Source organism: Thermobia domestica, chromosome 7 (genome assembly GCF_964235325.1).
Source record: "Thermobia domestica chromosome 7, izTheDome1.hap1.1, whole genome shotgun sequence".
NCBI lineage: Eukaryota > Metazoa > Arthropoda > Insecta > Zygentoma > Lepismatidae > Thermobia > Thermobia domestica.
Genome location: NC_137460.1, coordinates 91,311,823 through 91,325,454, shown reverse-complemented (window position 1 = coordinate 91,325,454; position 13,632 = coordinate 91,311,823). Strand labels below are relative to the sequence as shown.

General features: G+C 37.4%; 1 long non-coding RNA gene across 1 annotated transcript; it reads left to right on the top strand.

The window, feature by feature from the left end:
• The first annotated feature begins 411 nt into the window (after nucleotides 1-411).
• LOC145688906 (uncharacterized) lies at nucleotides 412-13,341 on the top strand. Its single transcript, XR_014132014.1, has 3 exons — nucleotides 412-520; nucleotides 8,402-8,540; nucleotides 13,241-13,341. It is a non-coding gene; the product is annotated as an uncharacterized LOC145688906 (long non-coding RNA).
• Nucleotides 13,342-13,632: the final 291 nt, after the last annotated feature.

Genomic DNA, 13,632 nt, shown 5'->3' with positions numbered 1-13,632 from the left:
ACTTGTGTCTAGAAAATTTATTTTTACTAGGATATTTGCAACAAAATTTATTTCATTTCTTTGTTTATTTTTCTTTTTCTTTTTGTTTTTTAACAATAAAACAAAACATATTTTACAGCCTCACTGAAATTTAAAAACAGCAGTCAGTTCTTTTTGTTTTGTTTTGTTTTGCTTGTTATGTTCTCTAGTTAACTAATGTTTGAGTTACTGAGAATTAAAACATTATTATTATTGTTTCATAATTTTGGAACCAAAAATTAGATGTTTTTCTTTTTTTCCTTGTGTTGACGTCATTGTGGCAAGTTGGGGGGTTTTATCGTACCTTGGCATTAATTTGGTTACTAGCACATAGTTTCAAGGTCATAAGTTGTAGGCCGCTTGAAACAGCTATTACACAGTTTGAAGAGTTAGGAGTGTCAGGCATTTGACTTGCAGCTTTCGTTACAGCGTCTAAATTGCAGTATTGGATTGCGTCCAGCTTCTATGGCTGGTAAAAAAGTTATATCGCTTTCGTAATATGGTAAGAAATACAATGTAACAGTTAGGTATAGTATATATGACTAGTTTAATTAGTCGGAAATTACTCTGTTTCCTTGTCTTATTCTTTCGATTATGTTTAAGTACTGTGTCTTCATAGTATTGTTTCACTATTTCTAGAAGGAATTAAGTATTAACGAAGTATAGAATAAGCAGAAGCCCACTTTGATTGACGTTTACTATTTCTCATACTTCATTGAGAATGTTTTGATCCCCAATTGTGCAAACTTCTAGTATGTGTGTGTGTTTCTTTTTGTTGTTGTTGTTGCTTACACTGCTATAGATATGAGCTCCTTCATGGCTAAGCGGTTAGCGTACGCGCCTTTGGTGTGGGAGACCCGCGTTCGATTCCCGGCGGGAGTGGTTCGGAGTCCATGTTAATCAGTAAGTTCACGTCTCATACAGCCTCGTTGCAGAAAAGGATATTAAAATCAACTCAGCAGTGCTTTACAGATGGAGTTGTTTGATTCAGGGTTCGAATGATGCTTTTTACGGGAAGCAGGCTCGTAGCCAAGGGGTGGGTCCAGACCCCCCCCCCCCTTCGGATCCAGAAATGAAAAATATTAAGGAAAGATGAAACAGAAAGAAACAGATGAATCAGCCTCAAAAATATAAAGCTACAATAAGCGTTTTGGTTACTCTTTCTTACGAGGAGCTTTGTGTGGAGGAAACGGGAGGGGGGGGGGTGGATCAAGTTGAAATTGGATATTATTGTAACGGAACATTCCGAATTCCATCTAGCTCCATGTTAACCGTATGCAGCGGCGCAAATCTGTCTTCAACATTGGGAGGGACGGGTAAGACAGTTCTCATAATTTTTTTAAGGATGTTCAAATTATGAAGTTGAAAAACAATGCTGCGGAGGATCAGGGGAGCAGAGTTGTCTTCAAAATTGTGAGGCGGGCAGATTTAAGGCTTATTCTGGGGTGGGGACATCAATTTCATCTTACTTTCCTTTGTGGCAATCGGACACAAATCATCACATTTCTCTCCAAAAAACGCATTTCAAATCGGATTATTGAGGGGAAAGTCCCCCCCAGTTCTAAGATTGGAGGGGACATGTCCTCATCCCCCCGGGATTTGCGCCAGTAACCCTATGGACTACAAATGACGATCGATAAACCGGTTCTTTCAGATAGCCTGTCAGAACTTAAGCAATGCCCAGAATTACCAATAATATGAACCATTTTGAATTTCGCGGCAACACTAATCCATTTTATAGGATGTCTTTACTCCCGAAAGAGATCTCGTTGCTATCCTTGACGGCATTGAACTAAGATAAGAGAAATAGAAAGAAGACGAGAAGAACCGAGTTCGAATGACCTCGGAAGACTATGTCTTTGTCAATACTTTTTTCTATTCTTTTACGCAAGATTTCTTCATAATTCTTTAATTAAAATACTTACTAACATATCCTCATTTTATTGTCCTAACAAATCAATATGGATATGTTGTCAGTAAAATAGTTTAGATTCATCGAACCCCTGGTGTGATAACCACAGTATTTCGTCACGGACCTCCCGTATTGCGAAATCGTGGCTACGTGCCTGCGGGGAGGGGGCGACTTTTCAGATATACAATCGAAGCATTTTATTTCTCAGTGATGCAAGATATAATATATAGTATATAATATGTAAAATATGAAATGAGGGAAAATATTTTCCCGGCAAGGGAGAAATTCTTTGGCGAGTTGGGGAAATTACTTGACGAGAGGGAAAATCTTCATCCTCCCGTTGATTCAAATCTTGATCTAAGATCATGCGAGTAGGATTCCATATTATGCTGTAGGTGTAGGTAGTACACAGTCTTGGCGCTGAATCGGACGCTAAGCTTCAAGCCAACCACATGTCTGTAATAACCTATTGCGATTGAATGGTAATGTAACGTAATGTACGATATGTGCATTTTCTAGATGCCATAAAATTATAATTTTAATTGAACATTCCACGATTATGTACTTCAGGTTAAAGGAGTTTGATGATTAATTGAAGTGAATAATCGAGGCAGTGATTCTCAATCTTCTTGACTTACGATACACTTTACTAAACCCCAGTGACATCGATATATTTGTTTAGATTTTGGATTGCTTTCCAACAAGTCGAGCCGCGCCAAAGCTGTGTAGGCTTACTAAGTTAAGTGAACTAATCCTAATCTAAATCCATTGTTTTCGGGGGCGCAGAAATGGACAGTGACACTTCCGATACTATTTAAATCAAAATTCAGCCGAGCAACTTGGGGAGGGAAAGAGGGGAGACGGATCTTACAAGTGATCGAAAATAACCGATATGAGAGAGCGTTTCGTAATAGTAAAAAAAGTGACTGACTAACGTAACATACATGTATTACTGGTTTTCTTATTTTCACCCAACGAAGCAGGTAATTAACGCTAGTACTAGGTATGTGTAGACTAAATGAGGTGATTTGTTTCGTGACCCTTCGAACAATGTACGAAGCGGATGCAAGCAGTTAATACATGGAGTTAGCTTACCTAAATTTAGATTTCGCTTTCCGAAATCTTAATGGATGTATTAAGTGCTTTCGTTACTTACACTCTCAGTCTCTAAATACAAGGATTCAAAACACATTTTCGATTCCAAACTATGACTCTGCTAGACAAAGAAAGCATAGGCCAGTGTATGTTTTACTTCATTTTCATATACGTGCTCGTAGGTTTTCTCGGGGATTTGGTTTCCTCCCACTTTCTCATTTCACCAAATATTCCATAATCATTAACTTGCTTTAATCACCGACTCCCTTAGCCTAACAGCATAATCGTGGGACATTAAACTCAAAGACTTTATTTTTATTTTCAAGTAATTACTTTTCTCTCCCTTATTTATTTTTAATTTAATTTCTCTTTCAATTTCCCTCTTTTAGGAACATGAACATAATTTGCAATTCTTTCTCACTATAATAACACTATTAAAAGTCCCATATGCAGCTCACCACGTTGGAACCCAGCGGAAACAGATGAACAACGAATATTGTCGAAAATATGTATTGCTTACAGCGGCGTAGCGAGCATTACAAGATTGGGAGGGGGATGAAACTTGAAATTGCCAAGTCTTGATTTTTATCTTAAAAAAATGTCGTCTTGATAAAAAAAAATTGCCAAGTGTTTCGAAAATCTTACAAACCCTATGAAAAACTATTACAGCAACCTTATTTTCATATTCGTTCCATTCCATGCCCCGTCTGAGACACGAATAAGATCAGCCCTTGTTCCGCTCTCGAATCCAATTTAACATCTAACCTCAGGATCATTATCATCACCCACGAAGCACAACTGTTAATTTGATAACTCATGGCTATGTTAGGTAACCTCCGCCAGCTAATCTTCACGAGAACCTTTAAAGTTACAATCAGTTGTAGAAATGCATTTAAAAACGTAGAATAAGGTAGGTTATATTTACTGTTTGTGATGTAGAAGTGCCTAATTTACATATGAAACATTCAATTGAGTTGTTCAGTGAGAGACCGGGCTAACTTACATCCAGGTCAAGATTGAGATTTTGACGGAACAGCATACTAATGTCATTAATTGACCTTTGCCTCAACCACTTGTCTGTGTGACTTGTCCTGAGACAGGGGCGGATCCAGGGAGGGTCTATCTCCCCCAAGAAGAGGAAACTTTGTGTATTTTAATATAAAATAAAACCCACCCAGAGTTGAATCTCTTAAAAGTAGCTCTATCTTGTAAGTAGTGGCATTACAACCCACCGCCCCCCAGTAGTCCATCCTGGATCCACCCCTGTTGTATACTAAGCCAAACTATGAATATCAGTCGTATCCTTTGTAACGTGCTGTTTTCATTTGTTTCCTTTTCTTTCAGAAAGTTAAAATTGTCAGTTAGCCTAGTCTCTCGCTAAACTGTCAATTGTCACAAAACACACCAATAATTGTTGATGCCAACTAAAACATACATATCCAAAGTCTACAAAATATATCACATTATTTAAGTTTTTTCTTTTTTCTTTTTTTTTTTTCAAAATTGCTTGCAATGTTTTTCTTCGTGCCAAGCATCCGAATGTCATCTTGAATTCTGACCTTCTCATTTCACTACAATTCTTTGAAGTGTAAGACTGCGCAGCTTTTTTTCCCCCTCTCTCTCGCTCTCTTCAGTCCTTCAGTCTCCCCCCACTTTGATTTCATGATTTCGCACTCTGATGAAAAGTATTAAACACCAAAATGGAAAAGTACTAATATATAACCTCTCTTTTAGTAGCCCCTCCAACCACACGCCCGGGGCACGTGCCTTGCTTGCTCGCCCATAGCTCTGTGAGCTATATAAGTAAAATACAATGCGCGCGCATATGTAAACTTGGTGCCAGCTTTGATTCTCACTGAGAGAGTATACATATAATGTTGGTTCGAATTCCGTCAAAACCATAGGCTCATTTTTGTGTAACCTTGGTACTGAAGAAGACAGTAGACTTCAACAAATATTCCTGTCGGGCCTCGATGGCTCAGTGGTAGAGCGTTCACCTCTGGTGTTTGGGATCTTTGGTTTGATCCCAGCTCGCGCCAAGTAAACTTTGTGGTGGACAAACACCGTGTGAGTGGATTTTCTCGGGGTTCTCCCGTTTCCTCCCACTTTCTTCATTCCACCATTTCATTTATTATATCATCATCAGCGTCTCCTTTAGCCTAGCCGGTATACCCGTCATTATTGATACAACTATTATATACAGGATGCATCAGAAGTCCCTTGTCATCCTTTCTGAAAACTACAGGGATGTAGTTACATTGATTGCGAGATAAGAGATACACATTAGGCCCAGAGGGATACTTTCGGATTACATCACGCGGACGGTCGCCATCTTAGATTCGAAATTGTAATATGTACGATAAGTGGGTAATGTGATACATGGCCATGCACTAAAATGTTCTGAGGATGTCAAATATGCAATCAGATATCATGTAACTTATTCTGGTGAAATGTTATTGGCAGTGAACCAAGTGAGACTATATGTAGTGGTATGACATACCCTTCTGTTTTTTTTTTTTTTCCAGTGATAGAGACATACCGTTTCTGGTTTTTTAGTGATCAAGATATACCTTCACGGAAGAATAAATGCTAAATACCATTAATAAATCCATTTTTTATACGTATTGACGAATAGCTTTGCACATAAAAAGATTTTATTTCTTATGTAGATTCTAAGTTGACAATACTGACATTTTTACCTTTTTCTACCTTTTGTTTGTAAAATGAGGTGTTTTCAAAGAAGTTCATCTAGTTTATATTTTGATGTGCCGTATTGAATTGTTTCTTTCGTATGTATGTATGTGTCGTCTTGTCTGAATTCTTATAAGCGTCGTCTTTTGAGCATGGGCGGATTTAGGGGATTGCTGTGGGGGCAGATCTTACGGGAGTTTGAAATACCCCTCATTCGAGTGTGTGGTCCAGGAGTTTTCCCGCTGGAAATTGTTAATATTAAAAGTCGGTTTTTGAGCACTTTCGTGTATAATTCTCTGATACAAGGTAAGGGCTATTTTTATTTATTTTTTTCCAGAAAGTTGTTCACGATGGATGGATCAGTCTCTCCGTTTTTTCTCCGTAACTAAAAGAAGCTTTCCAGTGGTTTTCAGACATTATGTAAATAGAAATGCAATCTTGTAGGCTTCACACCTCACTGCATTTGAACATTTAGATAGCCGATATGTCGAGTCAAAATCGTAATAAAACACACCGCCTCTGATTTTTCCCACTTCGAACACATTTCCCTGTTATAGTCAGGGGTAAAAGCGAGGGGGAACGCGGGGGACGCAGCTCCCCACCTCGAAAAATATGTAGGGCGTCCCCCAGATCCTAAAATGGTACAATGGGCAGAGATAGGCAGGAGGAACGGCGTGGAGTGATGCCGCTACCTACCGTCCCCCCACCTTTTCAGGTCCACTTTTATCCCTGGTTATAGTATATGTTCCACATGTTCCTACTGAGCAATAAACATTTGCAGAAGCTTCTTCCAATTGCTGTGGACACAAAGTAGGATATAGGGTCAAATTTGTGCACAGACGATGGCGATACTTTGTTCTAGATGATAAAAATTATGAATATTTACTGCACAAACCATAGCCTTAACTTTTCCACTTAGCTAGAAATTGAACAGCGTTAGGTCCGGTGATCGAGCAGCCATTCAACTGCCTCTCGTCGATCAACCCATGTTCTAGAGAATTGTTCAAGTAGTGACGCAATACGAATCCATAATGAAGAAAGCGCCATGGTGTTGAAAAAACTGCGAGAATGTACCATCCTCGGGCATCGCAGCTCGCAATATCTATCCCTGTACGAGCGTGAGGTATTATTCCGCAGTTAATTTTATGGAATGAAAAAGTGACTGATTAGACGTATTCCTCATTTGTCTGCCAACAACATAATTAATTTTCTTTGCGCTGGTCATGTTGGAGGGGTCTTGCACGCGGGGTTGTCAGGGACCAATTGTGCATGTTCTGCCTATTAACCTTCCCATTTACGTAGAGGTCAGCTTCATCTGAAAAGAGTATTTGCATAAAAATGTTAACCATAATTACTCACTGCACTTGGCGATCAACATCGTTCTCGTGGAGATGTTGCTTCATTTGCACCTTGTACGGATGCACTTATACACGCGCAGACCCTATGACTCAACCCACATTGCATTAATAAATGACGTGTGCTCCTCTGGGGCCACATCGAGAAAGAAGTCAGCACTGCCGTAGGCGTTGCTTCATCTGTAGCTCTCTACGATCGTCCGCTACGACGTATGTCCACGAATGTGCCCATCTCCTCAAATTTAGTTAATTACTGTGACACTGCAACATGTAACACAGTCACATTGTGGATGATTCTGTTTGCAATCGGTAACCACTGTACAGGCACTCCTCCCGCTCCACAGTTTGAATATTTCGATGCATTCCTCACGTGCTAACGGTATGGTTCTACATCTAGAAGAAAGAGGTAAATACAACGTTCAATTGGCAATAACTTTTCACCAAATTAAGCTCCATGGAATCTGATTGCATATTTGACATACTGAGAAAATTCTAGCCCGTGGCCATATATATATCACATTACCCACCAGTTTATAACAAACAAATTTAATCCAAAATGGCGGCCGTCTGTGAGAGTATTTCCAAACGGCCTAATGTGTATCACCCATCTCACATTCAATTAAACTACACCCGTGTAGAATTTAGAAAGGAACTTCGTATGATGTATACAGGGTGTTTCGAAAGTCCTCTGACGTTACAACAAAACGTAAGAGGAAAAACCATTTCTAAATATGTTGTTTTCAATCTAAAGTGAACACTTTTTAAATCGGAGGAGCCGTTTGGGCTGTACTCTTTATGCGCCCAATGTGGAATGAAAATGCAATGTTACATTTACCTGGATCCACAACATATGTGAATGAAGTTACTGTTTGAAATGGGGACTAGCCATCGACATGTTAGCGTAAAAATCAGTAACTTCATTCACTTATGTTGTGGGTCCAGGTAAATGGCAACGTTGCATTTTCATTTAACATTGGACGCATAAAGAGTGTACAGCCAAACGGCTCATCCGATTTTGAAAATTCCTTCAACTTACATTGGAAACATCATATTTGGAGACGGTTTCCCAATTACATTTTGTTGTAACTCTGATAATAATCGAGTTACTTTATGTCAGGGGACTTTTGAGACACCCTATATATCTTATGGAATATATGTTTGATGTCCCTATAACTGTAGTATAATTTAGTTTGTTTAAATTTACAAGTTATTACAAGTAGATTCTGACTTACATGCGTACGAGTGTATGTAACTAACTAATGAATTCTACTTCATGAAATTTACATTGAAATATTTAACACAAAATCTTTTATATTCATGCTTAACTTAGTGACTTTGCTTTGGACTGCAACTGATTATTGTACCCCATTATTGCTTGAGAAGAAAACCGATGTCCGAATCTTCATTTGGAGAAACCAAAGAACTATTGGAATGCTGAGGATTGCAATCATTAATTTCTACACTTCAAGGTGCGTAAATTATATCTAGGTATATTCTGTGTTTATTGTTATAATTACTATTACTATTATTGGGTTTAGAATCAATCAAGTACTTCATGATATTTTAGAGGGATCAAGGTGGCTGCCAGATAGATAAATATTTGAGCGTCAGGCCCTTATTTCTTTTCAATTTTATATTTAATCAATGTCTATTCCCCCCCCCCCCTCATTATTCCACCAAATCGTATTCCAAGATCGTCAATTTTCAATACTCATTTGTGACTGTCAGCATACATAGCATAACCGTAGGAAGTAAAACAAAGATTTATTTTTATTTTTCGTTTTCATGTCTTTTCTCCATAGCTGTGAAAAATAACGCCTTCAACATCATAAATTTGTATGCTACTTGCCTGCTTTCGAGCACAATAATCAACTATTTGGACATTACGAAGCAAAGCGGGTCTACGTTGTAGTTAGCATAGTTAAGGATGTGACATAATGATATTGGTGTTGCGATGTTCAGCCTAAACAGTGCAAGTAAATAAATCTGTAACAATTGTATTGGTGTTTAGCTTACATGTCCTCCAGACGGGCCATTTTTTTTTTTTTTTTACATCTTGTTACTTCTACTCTATATGAGGGGTCGCGGTGGCTCAGTGGTGGAGCGTTCACCTCTGGTGCTTGGGGTCCTGGGTTCGATCCCAGTCCCCGCCAAGTGAACTTTGTGGTGGACAAACACCGTGTGCGTGGGTTTTCTCGGGGTTGTCCCGTTTCCTCCCACTTTCTTCATTCCACCATTTCATTCATTACTCATCACCACCGTCTCCTTTAGCCTAACCGGCATAATCGTGGGACGTAAACTCAAAGATTTCATTTCATTTCTACTCTATATGAAGTATATTCTGAGGTTGTGTTTTTGGGGACGTGGTAGCTCAGTGATGGAGCGTTCACCTCTCCTGCGTGGAGTTCCTGGATCGATCCCAGCACGTGCCAAATGGGCTTTGTGTTGGACAAACACTGTGTGTGGTTTTCTCGGGGTTTTCCCGTTTTCTCTCACAGTTTTCATTCTACTATTTCATTCATTCTCATGATTATAGTCTTCTTTAGCATACCCGGCAAAAGCGTGGAACGTAAAACTCAAAGATTTCATTTCATACAAACTTTGGTGCAAAGTAACCCCATAGATGAAGATATTTTGCACCACATACGAAAAAGTATGTTCAACATACTAACATAATGTTTGTCTGCAATGTTTTCTCTCCTGTATTTATACATTTCACTTTTTACACAAAACTGCATGTGTAACGAATTTTTGTTACGAAATTCGTGACGAGACATAGCTCTTCCAATAGAAACAGATACAGTTTTCGAGACGAGACAACTTTCGCGACATCTTTGCGAGAGGTGACAGTCTCAAATCATTTCTCGTGCGCACCCCTAGCCCATATCGTGCGTTATCAAAAAGCATGTTAATGAGAAATAACAACATGTAAATACAATATAGGTAGTTAAAAACATTTTTGTTTTCATTCTTCAGTAATGCATTATTATTAACCTCAGTATTTTATAGTCCATTCTTAATCTTAAGGTGATATATAATTAAGTTTTGAATTCGGTTAACTTATTTTGTTTCTCAAATTGTATTAAAAATGTATGTACAAACATGTTTATTTTCATTCTTGAGTGCTTAAAGTCACTATAGTTATTAAACATAGTAATTAATATTGTACTCTCAACGTTAAAATAATATACAGTTAACTTTTGAATTCAGTTAACATTTTTCTTACTGAAATTGCTTTAAAAAGTATGTAAAAACTTTTTTATTTTCTTTCTTGAGTGCCAAAAGTGATGCACAGTTATTAAGATTAGTACTTTATACTCTATTCTTAATTTTAAACTGATAAACAGTGCGTTTCTGAATAAATTATGTCAAGTTATTTGAGTGACGAACACTGGTACAAAACCCTAACTACCACTGGAACATTTCGATTTTGAGATGACTACTACCGGTGCAATACAAGGGATTTTAAAATATTGTTTTTCCTTCAACGGCTATTCGATTTTGAATTCTGACTACATGGTCATATAGGAAGGATCAGTGTCTCTTTCCAACTATGGTACAGCTCCGACCGATTCACGGTGCTCACAGAAGAGACAAAAGAGTATGTTTTCAACCTTAAAGTAACGACCACTGGTGTTTTTGCCCTGGTATGCAAAAGTAAGTGGGTACCCCAATGGGGTAGAGGGGTACTATGCGGTACCTAATTTCTGCATTTTAGATATATGGAAATACATGTGTCTAAAATGTAAAGAACTGATATTTGTTTACCGAAAACTGCAACTCGGTAAGCCTTACGGATACCGAGACATGGGAAAATAAAGAGCGACACGATATGTATGTGGGGCTTGCATACTTGAAGGTACAATTTGGAAAATGAATTCAAATATGACTAACGGCTATCAAGATATTGTCAAATAAAGAGAGGACCAATACAGGTATGGGATTTTCGTATTAGATGATAAAATTTCCGAAACCGGTCATGGAAAGTTAATAAACACCAGTAGCAATTCCATCTTCAAGTAATTAGATATTTCCATGGGGTGTTAGAACATCTTACAGTCTACCAAGATTAAATTTTAAAAGCTTTTGAAAATATAACTTGACATTTGTAAAGAGTATTAGAAATATGTATTTACCTAAAACTTGCAGCTAGTACATCTAACATATAGAGAAACACCGTGAAATAAAAGAGTATGAGATGTTGAAACTTCGGAAAAATTATTGGTCCCAACAAAATTAAATAAGATGGTATTTCTATGGGTTAAGTAAGTACCTCAGTACAATTTCGATGGAAAGATTAGTTCTAGGTTTTCTTCAGGCAGTTCCAAAGGTTCATCGAGCTGTGTAAAAGAGTGAAAATTCCCTGTGAATATCTAATATAGTAACCAAAATATAACGAGTCATTTATTTTATGACGTAAAAATAGAGATCTTTAAGGATTTGTACTTCTGGGTCTTTGCTATAAGAAAGAAATTCAAAAACCTACTGTATATGCCTTAATATGCAATTAAATCAGTGAGGACACAGTAACTTAGTGGTGGGGTGTGTACCTAGTATGTTTTGCAGAAACTACACTGGAGTATTCTCTTAATTCCCAGAGATACGATCACACTTAACTGCCCATTTAATTTTAAAATGAAATTAAGGCAAGTGAATGTTGATGATAGAATTGATGGAGTGTAAAGGTGGGAGGAAACGGGAGTACCCCGAGAATACCCACGAATACAATGTCGACTACAAACTGACTTGGACACGGATCAAACCAGGGACCCAATACACCAAAGGTACGCACTCTACCACTAAGCCACCATGCCTCCACCCATTTAATTGTCTATTAAGGTGTATACGGTAGTTTTCTGAAATTTCTTCTTCTTACAGCAAAGACTCAACAGTACAAATCCATGTGGGTCTCCATTTTTACGACGTCGTAAAATACATAATTACTTATATCTCGGTTGCTATATTAGATATTGACAAAGAATTTTCATTCTTTTTGTACGCTAGGAATTATCACGCTTGGATTTACCCGAAGAAAACTTCGAGCTGAATTAATCTTTCGATCGGAATTGCCCTGACGAGTGTGAGGTACTCACTTAACCCATGTAAGTACCATCTTATTTAACTTTTATTAAGATCAAAAGTTGTTTTATGAAATTTCAAGATCTAATACTCTTTTATTTCACGGTGTCTCTCTAGCTGTAAGATGTACTGGCTGGAAGTTTTGGGTAACTCTATTCTCTTTTCTAATACTCTTTACAAATGTCAAATTATATTTTCCAAAGCTTTTAAAACTTAATCTTTTTAGACCCATGATGTTCTAAAACCCCATGGAAATACCCAGTTACTTTAGGATGAAATTGCTACTGGTGCTTATTCAGATTTCATGATCGGTTTCGGAAATTTCACCACCTAACACGAAAACCCCATAACTGTGTGGGTCCTCCCTTTATTTGACAATATCTTGATAGCCATTAGTCATATTTTCATTAATTTTCTAAACTACTGTCAAGTATGGAAGCCCCACATACCTATGGTGTTCCTATTTATTTCACCATATTTCAGTAACTGTTAAACATACCGACTTGCGGTTTCGGTAAACACACACCTGTAACGTTCTTTATAAGTTTATTAAGATATATTTTAGAATGTTTAGAAATGGGAGGTCTGCGAATGCCATAGTACCCGAAAACCCCCATAAGGACGTGTGTGTAGTGTATTGAATTGAAACTACTTTTGAAGTTGTTGTTAGCCCTCAGTAATTACGTTTTCGAAACTGCACAATCTAGTACGCAAAACTCACACTTCTATGGTGTTGTCCTTTATTTTCCCATACCTCGGTATCCATAAGGCTTACCGAGTTGCGGTTTTCTGTACTAAACAGATATCAGTTCTTTACATTTTAGAGACATATATTTCCACATATCTAAAAATGCAGACATATTAGGTACCCCATGGTACCTCGAACGCCAGTGGGTACCCACTTACTTTTGCATAGTAATACATTTCGAGTTGTTCAGCATCAACAAACACTTTTTTTTAAAATTCATCATTTTTCTACCAGAAACCCAAAAGTCCATACCTGACCGAACAGATTTTGTCCATTTAATCTAAAAAAATGTTAAATATTTTAAAATGTAACATTTTAAATATTTTTGGATTTTTGTTTCAGGTATTTCATGTATCAAAACAAAACCAGGATTCTGCATGAAAGACAGCGAAAAGAAGCAGTGTAATTTGTGGCTAAAAGCACGTCCTTTCTGAAGACAGACCCGATTGTATTTACATTCTTTTGTACAAATATGTAACCTTAATAAATATACTGCTCCGCAAATTATTTCTTTCTTCCATAAATTAGAATAAATGTATGTCTGTTTAAAGAAAATGTTTGTTAGCGTTAAATCTTTTCAACTCTTTTTCTCTGTAAATAAGAACATTATACCTTGCAACATTTTTTTTTTATCATTGTGCAATTCCGATTGGATAAAGTAAATCTGCACGAAGCACTATTATTTCAGTCATACATTAATAACTAATGTATTGTTCTGTGAATAAGGCAATGGT